The 16,140-nt window shown below is 35.0% G+C and overlaps 1 protein-coding gene across 1 annotated transcript in view; it reads right to left on the bottom strand.

Moving 5' to 3' along the window:
* The window catches only part of UCHL3 (ubiquitin C-terminal hydrolase L3), a 70,282-nt gene that overhangs the window by 16,898 nt on the left and 37,244 nt on the right, over window positions 1-16,140 (bottom strand). The window lies entirely within an intron of this gene.

Below are 16,140 nucleotides of genomic sequence, written 5' to 3'. Positions count from 1 at the left end.
ATTTGGAAGAATTCTTTATTGGTCTGGTTCAGATTCAGTCACAGACAGACCTTCCATCCCTGAATATCAAGAATGAGGCTTTCTCAGTAATTCTCCCCTTGTCCAAAGGTACAAGGTCTCTAATAGGACAGTTTCTTGTACCTCTTTCAAAGGAATGTTTTTTTCCTGTTCCCATCCCACAGGAATGGTTTTGTGTCCCAATGTTTTTAGACTTTGTTCTATAGGGGAGAAAGATTCAGGTGGGGCTTTGTGCTTTTTCTACTGCAGCAGCTGCTCCCTTTCTGCCTTTTTCTCTGCTTTTCTTATGAGTATCCAACAAGGTGTGTGGAGAATGGACGTAGCTCCCCTTTTTGAGGTGGCTTAACAAGATATTATACTTTCGTGCTAACATACACTTGGTCTTCATCAGTTTATTAAAATGTTTAAGCTATTCTGTTTGTTATTTACATAAAGGTACCTTACTCTACATGCTGCATTTTTTCACTACCATATATTTTTGGCATTAATCACCTCAATAAGTATATGATCGTCATAGTTTTTCATGGCAACATATTATTCCTTAAATAGATGTATCATAAATATATTATAACCTTTTTTTCTAGTTTTCTACAATTATAAACTATACTCTGGTGAACATGTCACAAATATCTGTATATGTTTATTAGTCATCAATAATAATAGCTAACATTGAATGCTTACTATTGCAAAATATTCTGAACTGTTCTCTGAGCAACTGCATCTGCTCTGAGTTTTCTCCAAAATGTTTTCTTTTTAAAAGAATTCCAGTATACTAATCAAGACCCACCCTGAATGGGTAGAGTCACATCTCCAACCAACCAAAGGGCCACACACACAATTGGGCATGCCACATCTTCATGGAGATAATTTCATCAAAAGGTCACACCCACAACTGAAGTGACACATCTCTGTGGGAATAATCTAATCAAAAGGGTTTCCATCCTTCAATGTTGAATCAAGATTAAGGGACATGACTTTTCTGGGGTGCACAACACTTTCAAACTGGCACAATTATTATAACTATTTTACTTGTAACTACATTGTTTTACTACAAGTTTTACTTGTAACTATCATGCATGCAAAGCATTTTATCCACTACTGCCCCCAATGACAGTATAATAAGTACTCTTTTAATAAGTAAATGAACATGCTGAGATGTTGAGTATTAGCATCAGTGACTCTAAATTCTCATTCTAGTAATATTTATTTCTATCTCCAAATGTTAAATGAACATAATGACATATATCATCTCAAACTGTTCAACTTCCAAACATAATTTAATTCATGATATTTTATATAGTGGGTTTTTTTGTTTTGTTTTTTTTTAACATGGGCAGGGACCAGGAATCGAACCCAGGTCTCTGGCATGGCAGGTGAGACTCTGCCTGCTGGGCCACTGTGGCCTGCCGTTTATATAGTGTTTTACAACATATATATTTTAAATTCTAATGAAAGTTTATATGATAATTCAGCAATATTTTGAGCAATATTATTTTAGAAATGAAAAGGATTTGATATGAAGTATGTTTTTATGGAATTTTAAAATTCCTAGGCATTCTTCTTAGAATTACAAGTATTAAAGACACATAAACCTACTTTTAAATCCTTATAATATTAACCATCAATGCAACTGCTCAAGTAACCTAATTTGATTTAGTCCTGCTTTCATAGATAGAAGTATAAACTGTGACCTGAATCTTGAGACCAGGTAGACAGTTTTTCACATTCTCTTCCATACATGTGCAAGAAAAGAGAAACTATCTACAGTTTAATTCTTGAGTCTTTTAGAAGAGTCTGAATAAAAACCTCACTTCCTCAACTAGTTTTAAAGGCCTAGTGCAGGAGTTTAAAATCACTAACAATTACTTATTTCATTAGAAGTATTGATGATATCAATGTTTGTCAGGATATTAACAGTGAACTTGTACTCCCTCTGCTGACAGTGCAACAGTATAATGTAATTTCAGATGCATACTACACATACAATGTATACTCCATGCTTCGTTATATCAAAAAACTAGAATAGGATTTTCAGAAACTCCTGGAATTTTAAAAAACAGATTAAATATTTTTCTCTTCAGAAATAATTTGAAGAATTGTAATAAATGATTCATTCTTGCATGAAGGAATAGGGTATGAACACTCACTCATTTTAAGAGGGTTTTAAGCATTCCGATTTTAATAAAATCCTCTCCATCAAAAAAAAGACACTGAGTAATCCATGTGGATGTGGTCTATAGCATCTTGATAGCATTTTTTAAATATTCATAAATAGGAGAAGTTAGGTGACTTCCCTAAGTTATAAAACTAGTGACAGCCAAAGCCAGAGCCAAAATCCATGATTCTTGGCTCCAGTTCTAGTGCTTTTGTTTACAAGGCAATGCCATCTGGCATCCCATCAAATGTCAACGAATTTAACTGATTCACAGAGGCAGATACATTAATATCTATTAAACATATTAAAATATATTAATATTTATTAAAATTTACATATTAATAGAACACAATTCAAACCTATCTTTTAGTTTTCAAATTTATTCCTAGTTCAGAAGGAAAAGGAGCTGGGGGTAGGGGCTGTAAAAGGCCAAATTATGTTTCTTTAATGTATTCGTCACTATGTATATGAAAAAAATGAATAAATTATAGTATAACCAAGTAATTATAAATGCTATGAAGGCTAAGAAGAAATGATCCTGACTTATAAAAAAGAGATGTGGTGGGAGGACAGTGTTTGTCTGAAGGCTAAATTACTTTTTTCTCACAGTTTTCTTTCTTTTTCCTTCCTTACATGTTGCTGTGTATATGAAAAAAATGACCTGATTACAATTTAAATTGTTTAATAATAACCAAAAATTAGAAATGCCATGAATGCTAAAAGGACATGACTGGGGCTACCTTAAAGTACTTCTCTATTAAGAAACTAAGTGGTTAGTAGGTTATCATAAGTACTTAAATCTAGGTTTTTCTAAAATACTAAAATAAAATAAATAGATTTTATTTTACCCCTAAAGCATTTTCTCATTTAAACAGATATCTGTTATTTAGAAAAATACCATTATAAATATGTAAGTTCCCAAACATGAAGGGATCCTTAGCTGGTAAATACTCAAAACAAAAACTGTTTTACAAAGTATACAAAGAATGATTACCAAAAACTGTGGTTGGTTTAGGGGTAAGATTTCACATTTAATAAAAGGAAAAACCTACTAAATCTACTAAGAACTAACTTAGATATAAAGGCAACAAAGAAGAAAGCATTCAGCACAATTTTGAGTGGTCATTTGTAATTCACTATATATTGGCATTAAATTATTAGCTATATATAAGCTTGCATTTAAGATAAAAACAAAATTTAAAATTAAAAATCCTCACTTTTAAAATCTGTGCATTTGTTTCAGCACTTTTGATTAACTAATACAAGTTACTGCCTTAAAGGCATGGGCAGTACCATCTGTGTGACCCTGGGAAAGTTTAGTAATGTCTTAAGTTTCCTCATCTGGTCAAAGGGGAATATTATCTATTTGATGGAGTTGAGAGGAATAGACTAGGGTAAGTACAGCACTTTAGTCTAATGCCTGCAAAATAAAATGCATAGTAATGTCTACCACATAAGACGAATTCAGTAAGCAGTAACCTAACAAGATGATAGGCAAACCTTCAAGAGCAATGAGAATTAACATGTGAATTCCAGGAAGCTAACAAGCATCCCTATTTCCATTGTATTCACCCTTAAATGACATTTAAAAGCAGTCAAGAAAACCCCTTTCCTGACCTGTAGCACCTAGAGATAATGTCCACCCAGTCCTTTCAGCAATCCTAGTCATCTCATGGTGAGAATCCCATTCGAGTTGAGTGCCTAGCATATCTGTGAATCTCTGTAGAGAATATTGTGCACTACCTTCTGTTAGGTTTAAAGAAGGCCCGGAGACAAGCTGATCGCAGGTGAAGCAATTTATTCAGGCACTAGCAAGGTAGGGTCTGAAGTCAGATTCATCCTGCCGGCGAGAATAATGGAGGATCTTTTACATCTGAGGAACTGAGCGGGATGATAAATGGCCTGAGAGGACAGGAAAGGACCTTGAGCTGGTGGCCCAGGAGGGAGGGAGTACAGACTGGGATGTGGATAGAACAGTCTGCTTCAATATCGCCCAGGGATAGGTAAGGGCTTCTGTTATTTTGCCCCTTGTTTGGGGTCCAAACCTATCACCTTCCTACTATCTTCTTACCTTCAAGGGTAGGAACGATAATAAAATACTGAAAAGAATATAATGCAAGTTCTTTATTTTTTAAAGAATTCTAGCTTGTCATTACATGATCTCTAGAAATCACAATTTCTTTTCTTTACCAGTTGATAAAATATGTACTTGTTTATGATATACATTTAACAGTTATTACTTGAATATGGCATGTACTTTCAGACCTTAGAAATAAACACTGAGTCTAAAAAATGACACATGTAAAGGAAAAGAATTGGGAACTTCCCTAGAGTTGACAAAAATTATGAAAATAAGTAGGATTATAAATGTGCACGTGTGAGGATATTCACGCACATGGATGAGAATATGTACGACACATATATGTAAAATATCAGAAGTTTAAAATCAAAATTATAAATCAATTTCAACTGGATTTCAACAGATTTCAGAGCAAATTTAAGTACAACACATTGTATTACACTAAAATTAAGTTTCAAATTCAAAATAGGAAGTAAATCAGATTTATGCACAAGACGCAAAACATTCTTATAAAATACCCATGTTCAATTGGCAAAGTCAAAGTAAAACATGGGTTCAATATCAAAATACCACTAAATATTCCATAGAAAGTCTGGATAATAGCAGGTTCCATTTTGCTCATCTAATAAATCAAGATGTCTACACGTTGTAAAGATATTTTGAAAGACTTTTTACCCCTACTGCTCTAACAATGTTTTCTCAATTCTGTTTATAACTTCGCATTTTAAAAATCTTTATTAATATGACCTACATCTCTATATGTTACATTCCACTCAGGTTTACCATCATTAAGCTAGTCAAACTAATAAATTAATTCCCTAGATTTTTTAAATTGTTATTTCTTTTATAATTTTAGAGTAGCCCCAAATAAGGTTCTCATTTTCTACAAATGAAAAGAATTTAAATCATAATATTATCCTCTGTTCTAGAAATAATGGATTAAAACAAAGCAAACAGAAAAAAATTCAGCATATCCAAAAACAACCTTGAGTCTATGTATGTCGCTGAAGTCATTTTTAGATAGAGTTACATCTATTAAGTTCTGGAGGTGAGTTTAGTCTACAAATTTTCCTTTAAAATAAATAGTTTCATTTTCTCCATTTCCAAAACCCTGAGAAAGGAAAAAAGTAAAGAAGTAAGGACGGGGCGGGGGGGGGGGGGGGGTAGATGAAGGAAGAAGGGAGGGAGGAAGAGAGCAAAGAAGGAAGATGGAAAAAGTGTTTTCATCCATTTTAGGACAAAAGAACTGGTTAATCTAAAAAAAAAAAGTAAAAGTAAAATCTAAACAAGACAGGGTAGCAACTATATTCCTTACCCTTTAAACAACTAATTTAATCCATTTATATATCATTTTTTTTTCAGGACACAAGAAGGAAGAGCAGATTACACTTATGAAGACAAGGTGTCAATGCTTGCAAACAGTGGAAGTAAAAGAACCATTTCAATGTTTTTCTCACTATGACCAATCCTAATTTGTGCTCCTTCTTTCAAACTCAGATCTCCCATTCAACTCCACACATACTCATTAAACATGCCTCTAATCAAGGAATGATCAACAAAAAAAGAAAAAAGAGAGAGAAATAGAGACAGAAGTATAAGGAGGTAGATTGCATTTACATGCATTTCTCAACTTTAAGAATGAAAAAAAAATGAAGTTATCCGAAAAAGATTTACTTAAATCTTGTTGGAACACTGTGGGTCAGAGGGTCATTGGCAGAGAGGGTGCCAAAAAACTAGAGACAACCCTCAACCTCAGCACCCATCAGGGCCTTGCCCCAAGTGCCACCAATATGGTCTCTGGATCCAAGGACTGCACTGTCTCTGGAAGGCAGGAAGGACAGCCCCCTGAGCCCTGCTGGCCACAAATGAAGAAGACTAGGGCGCCTGAGCCACATACTGCTCTGTCGACTTCACATCTTAACAATTTAAAGGAGGCTCAGGTGACATTCAAAGATGCAGGTAAGATTATTAATTTCTTAATTAGCACTGGAGCCACCATGTACTAAACTGCCACTCTGAGCCTACCTCTCCTCCGACTTGCCTAGTTATGGGAGTTGACAGTAAGTTTTAAAATTTTCATTCCTTTGTATGCTCAAGGACATTCTATTGTCCCATCAATTTCTCACTGTTTCTAAACGTACCCCATTCCTACCCTACCTTCCAAGGAGAGATCTTTTCCACTCCCTAGGGACCACCTTAAAACTAATAAACTCAGCTAGTGTTTATCCCCTTGTTTGCCCTGAGGCCCCTACTAAATCGAATTTTTCTGGGATCCTCTTAGCATCCCAGAAAAAATCCTTAAGCAAATACATCTGTCTATATAAAATAAAAGCATCCCAAGACTAGACAAGGAGTAAGCCCTAACTGCACTCAGGTTTTCAATCCTAAATCGTAAAAATTCCTTTCTATATCCCTCTCCACCTCAACTCTCAATATCTACTGGATTTTTTTTTTTCATTTTCAATACCTATTTGATTTTAAATAGCAAAAATTTAGAAATAAAATTCTTGCCCAGCTCATTTAAACAGTGCTACCCCAAAGGTATCAAAATAATCCCTACATCTTTAAAAAATACTTAAGCAGCAGACCTCACTAACCTCCAACAGCAACAAAGCTCTGTTTTGCAATGTATTAACTTTGTAAACTAACACATTCCTAATATAAAAGTGAATTTTATGGTAATCATATTAACTGAATATATATGGATACAGAAAGTTGCAGACAAGTTTAAGAAAGTAAATTTATATTCATTAGTGACAACAAGCCTTAAAAGAATATAGAAAATTGCAGAAGGTTTAAGCCCTAGACAGATGTGGAAAGTTGTGGAAAGTTTTTAAAAAGTAAGTTTTGTTTATGGTCACTTCTAAGTACAAAAAGTTATAGAAAGCTTATAAAAATGATTTTTGTCTGTTATAGTCAATGCTGCTCCCAGTAAATCTGCTCTTAATGAAAGGTTATAAAAAAATTTTTCTTAACCATCTGAATACTCTAAAAAAAAAATCAGATTCGTATCCTTTTCTAATGCTTACATTAACTGTATCCTTTATTTCAGAAACAAGTCTTCTCACTCTTAAAATTTAGAAAGGATTTGTTCTGTCACCTTGTAAAAGTAAAGTGCTAAAACAGTTTAACACTCCTTCAAAAGTGTTTAAAAGTATTACAATAATTAAAAGAGATTTTCTATCCTTCTGTTAGCTAAATTTGCATGGATGAAATGTAATTCATATATTTAGAAATTGTTGCTATACTAATACCAATCCGTATAATATTAAAAGTTACACATCATGGGAAAATCACACTTACTTGTCAGTTACACTATTTACTGTATGGCTGCTCTAGAAGTATCAGTCAGTGATCAGCTATTAAGTCAAAATTTCATCTTCAACAAAAAGAACTTTAAAGAGAAACAAGGCAAGTATACAAATAATGTACTACCAATTAATTAACATAACCAAGTAAATGCGTAAAAGTAAAACACCACAAAATTGCTACGGTTTGTAGTTAATGCATGCAATATAAATCAACTGTCAAATGTTTTATCTAAAAGTAAATTAATTTTAAAATGCGATAAAAAATTAAAGCTTAGGTGCCTGCCCATGCAAAAAAAAAAATTAAAGCTTAAAGTGTAAGTGCTTAGAGCAACCACATTTACTCCTAAGCTTTAACTGCTATTTATGAATTCTAAAATGCTTTGAACTTCGTTTCAACCTACTAGTTCACTAAACTTTGATTATCTATATAACACCCAAAACTCAGAGTTAAAGTTCTCCAGCTCTGAAAGTCAACACTACTCCATACAGCAACAGGTAAATGATGCTGATCTAGTTGGAACTAAGATAAATATAATATTGCCTATACTCTAAAGCTATTAAACTTCCCCACCTGGGGAATCCCTGTATTCTCTAAAGCAATGAAGGCTCCCACTAGAATAAGTCAAAGCCATACCCCTGGGAACTGTAGTTCAGAAAGGAAAACTAATTGCCCTCACCTAAGCTCTAGAAATTAAAAAAAAGCTAAGCCTTCCTTGTTCTGTAAGGCAAAGCTTTCTCTCAAAACCACCAAGAAAAATTCAATCTCTTAAGTACTGTGCTCTTATCAACAATAAATAGCAGTAATTCATTACCTTAGCCATCAAAAAAAATAATAATACTAACATCTCTCAAATAACCAGGCTGACACAGCAGCCAAAGCTGCAGCCTGATCAAACGCCTCCTAAAACCTCATTCCTGCACCCCTTAACTTGCCACACAAACCCTCTTATTTCCCAGTAAAGCAGTTATGAACCTCCTAGGTAGAATTCACTCTCAAACCTAAAGTACAGTTGTTTCCTTCCCTCTTCCCCAGTCCCGTAACTAATACCTCTCCTAGGCCCACTGACGTCTAGCCTCCTCTTGCTATTAATCAGCCCTTGCATTTTAAACTTCTCACCAAATTTATTTCTTCCAGACTCAACACCTTTCACTCCAAACTAACACTGATGCAAAGATTTTCAACCATTCCAATGGCCCCTCTGGATTCCTCCCCTCTCAAATGAGACAGCCAGAAAGTTCAATGCCCCATCAGGCAGAGCCTATACCCCCCTAACAAGCCAGAAGCAGCTACAGAAGACAAACCTCCATTCCTCAGCATGCCTTGATTAAGGGGTGAGAACTTTTTGAAGGGGAATTTGAGGTGGCTAGAACAGGGAGAGAGAAAAAAACCGTGAAGGAGCCCTTGAAGAAAGACGGTTAATGAAGGTCAGCAGGGCTGTGTCTAGCACAGACACCCTGCCCGTTGACTACCCACTTACAGGAAACACCCAGCAGCAGCCGACCCATCTAAAGCTGGAGGACCCCGACCTGAGCAAGACATTTACAGAGAAGGGTGGAACCAACCAACCCACCTGAATATACTATCTAGCACCAGTCATAACCCTGGAGAGAAGGGAGGGTAGGGAGGAAAGCCCTGAACAAGGAAGCGGGAGGGGGAAGAAGTAAAACATTTATAAAAGAAAATGGCCCCACATTATCTATTGCCTTTCGCCACCCATCTTTCCTTACCTGTGAGAGTGTCTGCATGTCCTCTTACATGTATATCTAATAAATTTCCTATCTACTAGCTCTTAAAAAATACCATGGAACAGAATAAAGAAAATGGATTATGAAAAGTAAAGGGAAACAAAGAGGTCAGAAGTTGCAATTTTGGATGTTCTTGCTAAAACTGGACTATACATTTTAAATTGCATGACACTTTTCATCATAATTCCATTTACTGTTTCCATCTGATTTTTCCAAAGATAATCAGGGACTCAGAATTTATATTATAAAAGAAGTAGGTTACTTCCTAATAGCATCAGTTTCTTTCAAAGGGAGGGAAGGAAGAAAGGAAAATAAATCCCTAAAGAAGAGAAATAAATATGTGACCACCTAAATTTATGTGTGTATACATTACTTTGGGATGCTTTTGGCTTACTTTGGAATGCTTTCTGCTAATCCCTTTCAATTTTAACATGATCAAGATAACTAAAAACTATACTTCACCATAAAATGAAGGCATGCTAATGAAGACGAAAGTTTAAACTAATTTCCCCAGTCTATATTGATAGTCTATACTGGTTAGGCAAATGGATTTTCTTTTTTAAGTTTCAAAAAAATAGATATCTCTTTAATTATATGTATATATATATGCAGACATACTTGAAATCAGAATTAATCCACTGCTTACCCCAATGGTCAAAAAAACCTTATTGGTCAACAACACTACTCAAAATAGATTAATAATTTATTATAAATTAACTATAATTTATATTTCTTGATTTAAATTCACTTCATATACTTTTACTAAAGGTTATTAAATGATCATTAGTAATAAAGTATATTATTTCCTTCTATCAATAAACAAAAATTTAAAAATAGAACTCAACACTAAAAAGGGCTGTTTATAAGGCTACTATCTGCACTAAAGTTAAGGCTCTTGACTACTCCATTACATATTCATCTTTTATATGCAGCTTCTAGCACAGTGCCTGGCATAGCAGGTGCTCAGACAGGTTGCTTGCTTGATCAAATGGAAGAAAGACAATTTCACATTATGTAACAATGACCTTAAAACGTTCATTTCTTTGACACAGTAATTTCACCTACAAGAAGCCATGTTAAACAAGGATCCTGAAGTGAATACTTGGATAAACAAAGATATTCAATGAAGTTATATTTTTAACTTAGAAATTTGAAAATATAAACATCAAAATATAAGGAAGGGTGGGCAATGGTGGCTCAGTGGCAGAATTCTTGCCTGCGATGCTGGAGACCCAGGTTCGATTCCTGGTGCCTGACCATGCCAAAAAATATATACATATATTATATATATATATATATATGAAACTGGTACAGTAAATTATGGTTTATTCACATGATAGTATATGGTCATGAAGGATTGTTTATGAAAAAGTTTAGATGAAATGAGAAAATGCTTATGAAAACACTTTAAGGGGAAAAAACCCACACAAAACCATTTGATCTCAACTGTTTTTAAAATGCACTTAAAAAAAAAAAGAAAGTAAATATACATAAATGCTAAAAGTGTTTTCCACTCTATTTTCCATACTGGGCATATTTATTTTTAAAAAATAAATCAAACCACAATGTCAGTTTGTGTTATTTTCATTATTACTATAAATTTGCATGAAGGGTTCTGGGCAGTATAATAAATTTATTCTTTTTTTTAAAAAAGTTAAACACTAAATCATCAGGAGAGTTTTACACATATATGGGCTGGCTCCCATAGAAACAGAGTTTTAGATATGCATTAATGAAATAAAAGTGGAACCTGGAAGCAAATAAAATACCCTTTTAAATTCTGGATATTTTCTTCCTGGCCTTATATTTGATTTACAGATAGCTTCCATTATTATAACAGTAATAATTATTGATAATTTTTTTAAAAACACTTACGTTACTAGAATGTTCTTCTCTGCATAGACTGGTATTAAAATAAGGAGATTTTCACATATGCTGGATTTCTTTATTGGAAACCCGGATCCCATCCCACCAAACCATAATTCTATAATCAGTCATACTAAAAGAATTTGGTTGGGATAGGTATTTACATTATTTTGTAAATTGTTTTTAACTAAGAACACATATATATAATTATAATAATTTCAAAATCAGTAATTATTTCTCCATCAAAACATTCAATTATATGTAATGTAGGTCTAAGCAATACCATAACACACACGTGGTCAACATTTAACTTTATGAAGAGCTTAGCTTTATATAAGTTTATATACATCTTAACTTCTCTAACACGGCACTTTAAAACCAAATCATGAAACTACCACAGGAAGAAGAATTTAGGAGGAAGTGAAAGGCCATCAATTTACTATTTCTCACTCAGTCTGCTTCCCATTCCAGAAAAAAGATATAAATCATTTCAGTCTAATACAAAGCACTAGTCTTAACAGAACTGCCTAAAAAATCAGCTTGCCAAACTTTTATTGAAAGTGTGTGTTTATGTATCTACCGTCCAGCTATCCTCTTATGGGCCAAAAATGCAAAAGCAAAGGAAAGGCTTATTTATTGAGCTCCTGCCATGTATGCTCTCTATGCCAACTGGGACGTCCCCAGGTCTCCCCAACAGGGGGTGTAAATGGAGTCGCCTTTGCCTTAAATTTGAATCTTGCCAGCTTGATAACTCTGCCAATAGATGCTCTGGACGTCAATTGCCAGTTATCCTGGAGCATCTCTGGAAAGAGGGTCAAATCAGCACCAGCCCTCTGCCCTTTGAGTTCTTCAAGCCAAACGTGACCCCCTCCCCACCTGCCCTGGGGCCCTGCTGGGAGCCACACCCTTCCCCATATTCCACCAGGGTATGGAGTGATACTGAGTATTAGAAGACAGAGCATTAAAACAGGTAACCAGCGTTTCCTCCCAAAGGCATCTACCTGCAGCTGGGGGGTGAGGAGCCACCGAATTGACATAAACCTTGGTCCCCTCTGCCTCTCCACCTTGCCACTTGGTCACACTCCCTGTCATCTTCCATAATCCTCCCCCAAGAAAGGAGAAGACCTTCGTATGGTTTGAATGGCAAACCCCTCCCACCTTAGTTATATCCAACCCCTAGACATGGTCACTGTTGAGTGATTTTCCCAGTTGGCCCCTAGCTAAGCAGCTCTAGAATATGCCCCAGGGAGGAGCTCCAGGGGAGCTGACCGGAAGGAGGACGGTAGGAGACAAGCCTTAAGGTGGCATTCACAGGGCAAGGACCCTGTTCTTATTTAGATTGTACGCTACTTATCAATAAAAATGCAACAGTGCCTAGAAAAAAAAAAAAAAAAAGAAAGTGTGTGTTTAGTGGTTGGGAGTTAGGAGAGAAGGACTGGAATTTGGACTCTGCAGCCAGACTACCTGAGCTCAAATTCAAGCTGTACATCTCACCAGTTATGCGTGGCCTTGAGAAAGCAGCTAAATCTTTCTATGCCTCAGGTGTTTCATCTGTAAAAGGGAGATAATGATATCTAAACTTTATGAGGTTGCTGCAAGAATTAAATGGCACATAATAATATCAAGCATTCCTGCAACATCATTATGAAAACCAAGTCCAGTAATACTATTTTATTTTCCTTACCTAGAATAGAGTACAAAATGGTGGCTGTAGCGAGAAGAAAATCAAAGGAAAAGAAAAAACCTCTCTTCACTTTTGAAGGTTTAATCCCAATCTGTTCTTTTATCTTTCCAATCTTAAGTGGAAAATGAAAGCAATATCTTTCAGCCCAATTTAAGGAGGCATAAGTGAAACAGAAAAACCGTTCAAATTTCTGGATTAGCCAAAGTCTTCCAGACAATTGTGCTATGGTGGGATAGGAAAAAACACCAGTAAATAAATAATTAGTCTATAGCAGGGGTCAGCAAACTATGGCCTATCTTCTTAGATTACTGTATTTTGGTGATTCGACTTGATTTCTTGTTTAGTCTACAAATCTTTGCATGCAGTAAGACTTCTGCCTCCTTCCTTCCCATAAAAATCCTCTGAGGAGTACCAATGATGTCAGCTAGAATTGCCATTGCTATTATACCATTTACACTGTTACTATTGGCTACCTTCCTCTATCCACTCCTTTAACACCCACATATCCAGAGATTTGTTGACCAAACACTATTCTACATCTATAGAATGCTTGAAGTTCTACCTACTACTCAAATCCAAAAGACTCCAGATATCTCCCCTGAGCTTTGGACTCCTATATACAAATATACACAGGAACCCCACAGATGACCCAATAAATACTATAATCTCAATGCACTGAAAACTAAATATACTATTTTTGATGACTCTTGATTATGTATAAAACCCAAAGCCTCCCTTGATATAGCTTCATCCCATTACTTCAGCCTCATCCTATGCCAGTCTATTAATTTTTCTGAATGCCTAGTGAAATAAAATTGCCACCTAACATTTACTGAATACTCATTAAACGCCAGGTACTTTGTATGATTAATTAACCTTCATAACAATTCCATAAGGTAGATGACATGATCCCTATTCTACGATGAAGGAAACAGCTTGCCTATGCTAATAAGTAGTGAAGTCAGGATATAAACACAGAGCCTGGGCTCCTTATGTTTTTACTATGTAATTTCTAGTACATACCAGGAACTTTCCTGGGGATTCAATGGTGAACTTGAAAAATAATGCCCATGCCCTCATGGAACTTATATTCTAGTAACGGAACAGAATAAAACATAAAAAAACAACAACAACAAAAAACTTATTACAGACTATTAAAAAGTGTCAGAAAGAAAATAAACAGGATTTTATGATAGAATATAACAGAGGTGTATCTACTTAACAGCAATGAAAGAAGGCCTCTCATTTTTAAGATGAGACCTGAAGGATGAGGAAACAGCTTGCAAAGAGATGGAGTCAGAAGAGTATTAGACCATTAGAAAGTTCAAAGGTGAGAAAGATCTAGGCGTATTGTTGGAATGGACAGAGACCTGTATACTAGACTAGGAGTGCAATGGAGATAATATGTCAAAGACTTTTATGCCCATAAATGGTAGATGAACCTGAAATGGGGTTTAAAGCTGGCTGATATTGGGTTTGGAAATGCGTGCATATAGTTTTTTGGTTCTCTCAGCAACTGGGAGTTGTTACTAACATGACTGACTAGAGGTCACTATAATCTACCCTGAAATGCACAAAACAGTCCCACACAACTAAGAACTGACTCCTGTTCAAAATGTTGATAGCGCCCTCTTAAGGAACAATGGCTAATGGGTATGTCTTATTTACCCCTGGGGCTACAGGAAACTAAGACTTAGCATTCTTTTGTAGTTCTTACACCATTAGGCCGGTTTTGAGCTAAATCAAGTAAACTTAAAAAATATGTATTGTACTTATGTGCAAGGAGTTGTGCTAGACACTTTGGAGTATTCCCAAATGAATCAGACACCAATCCTGGGCCTAAAAGTTTACAGTACAGTAAAGGAGATATTATACCATATGTCATTACATATAAAGCACTATCGATTATAAGATTCATCATATTACACACCACTAAGAAGGGAATAATAATACCAAGTACAAACCTATGACATCAACTGTAAGACACATCCTAATTTGAGATGTTAAAATGTAAAAAATATGCATCCTACATAAATGAAAAAAAAATAGGAAAATAAATATCTAAAATGCCAATGAAAGTCTCATAAAAGAGTTCACAGAATGGATAAAGTACATCCAGGTCTAGAATCAGGGATGTTTCATGTAGAAGGTAGTATTTAAGCCAAGTCTTAAAGGACAATAGAGGTAGGAAATGCAGAGACTGAAAGAAGGAATCATTACAAACAAAGGGACGGACATCAGAGGCAAAACATAGCAATAATAAAGTGAAGGTTGGCTAGAGAAAAATATTTAAAGAGAAACACTGTTGAAAAGGTAGACTAGGGATCTGGAAAACTTAGAATGCAGTCAGACTAAAGATGCTGAAATTTACTGCATAGGCATGGGGTATGGTTCTCAACACTTTCGTCATCTCAATACACTTTAGAGCTATAACATACATCAATAAAATGGCTCACAGTAGCAGTGATTCTCAACTGTGGGGAGCAGAAGTGACTTATTATTGTGGGATCACTGCTTTAAAAAGCCCTCCAGGAAATCATAACCTCTATCTCCAACCCACCTTGAAAATCACTACTATAGACCCTAGGGGACCCCTAGAGAAATTTAAGTAGCCAAATGATTTGGGTTACCTTTCAAGAAAGGTAATCTGGCAGAACTATATAAAAGTGAATGAAAAAAAAAGAATGAGAATTAGAAAAAAGATAAAAGTTTGAGAATCTACATAAGAAGCTAATCTTCCAGGAAAGAAGTTACACAAATTTGTATTGTCAGTGATAATGGGGGAAATGGATGGTGGAACTGTTAAAAAAAAAAAAAGGAATAATAAAGGGAAGAAAACAGTGTAAAACATAAGATAATAAGCTCAAATAAAGACAAATGCACTTTAAAATACTGGTGGAACATCCAGGTGATGTCTTACCACTTGCAGCTGTGTCTTAAGACATACTACTTGCATGGATCTCTCCATGTAAATACAAACTTAGCCAAAATCGAAAGCATAATTTGAGAGCAACCAAGAAGTTAAGTTATATGGAAAATTCATGTGCTTATAACTAAATGGTTTTAGTATAAACATTCACAGTTAACTGAGATATCTAAGAAACTTCAGTCATATTATAGTATCAAACTATTTCCACTTTCAAAAAATTTTTTGATTATAGTTTAATTTATAATCACTATTTTGGAATCAGGTTTCTTTTCGAGTATTATTAAAGGACAAAGGCAATGTCACCTTTGTTCATGATTTAGTATGGTTTCAGGTCACATTCGGGATAAGAAA

The sequence above is a fragment of the Tamandua tetradactyla genome, chromosome 4, assembly GCF_023851605.1.
Source record: "Tamandua tetradactyla isolate mTamTet1 chromosome 4, mTamTet1.pri, whole genome shotgun sequence".
NCBI lineage: Eukaryota > Metazoa > Chordata > Mammalia > Pilosa > Myrmecophagidae > Tamandua > Tamandua tetradactyla.
This window is presented reverse-complemented; position numbering and strand designations above follow the sequence as displayed.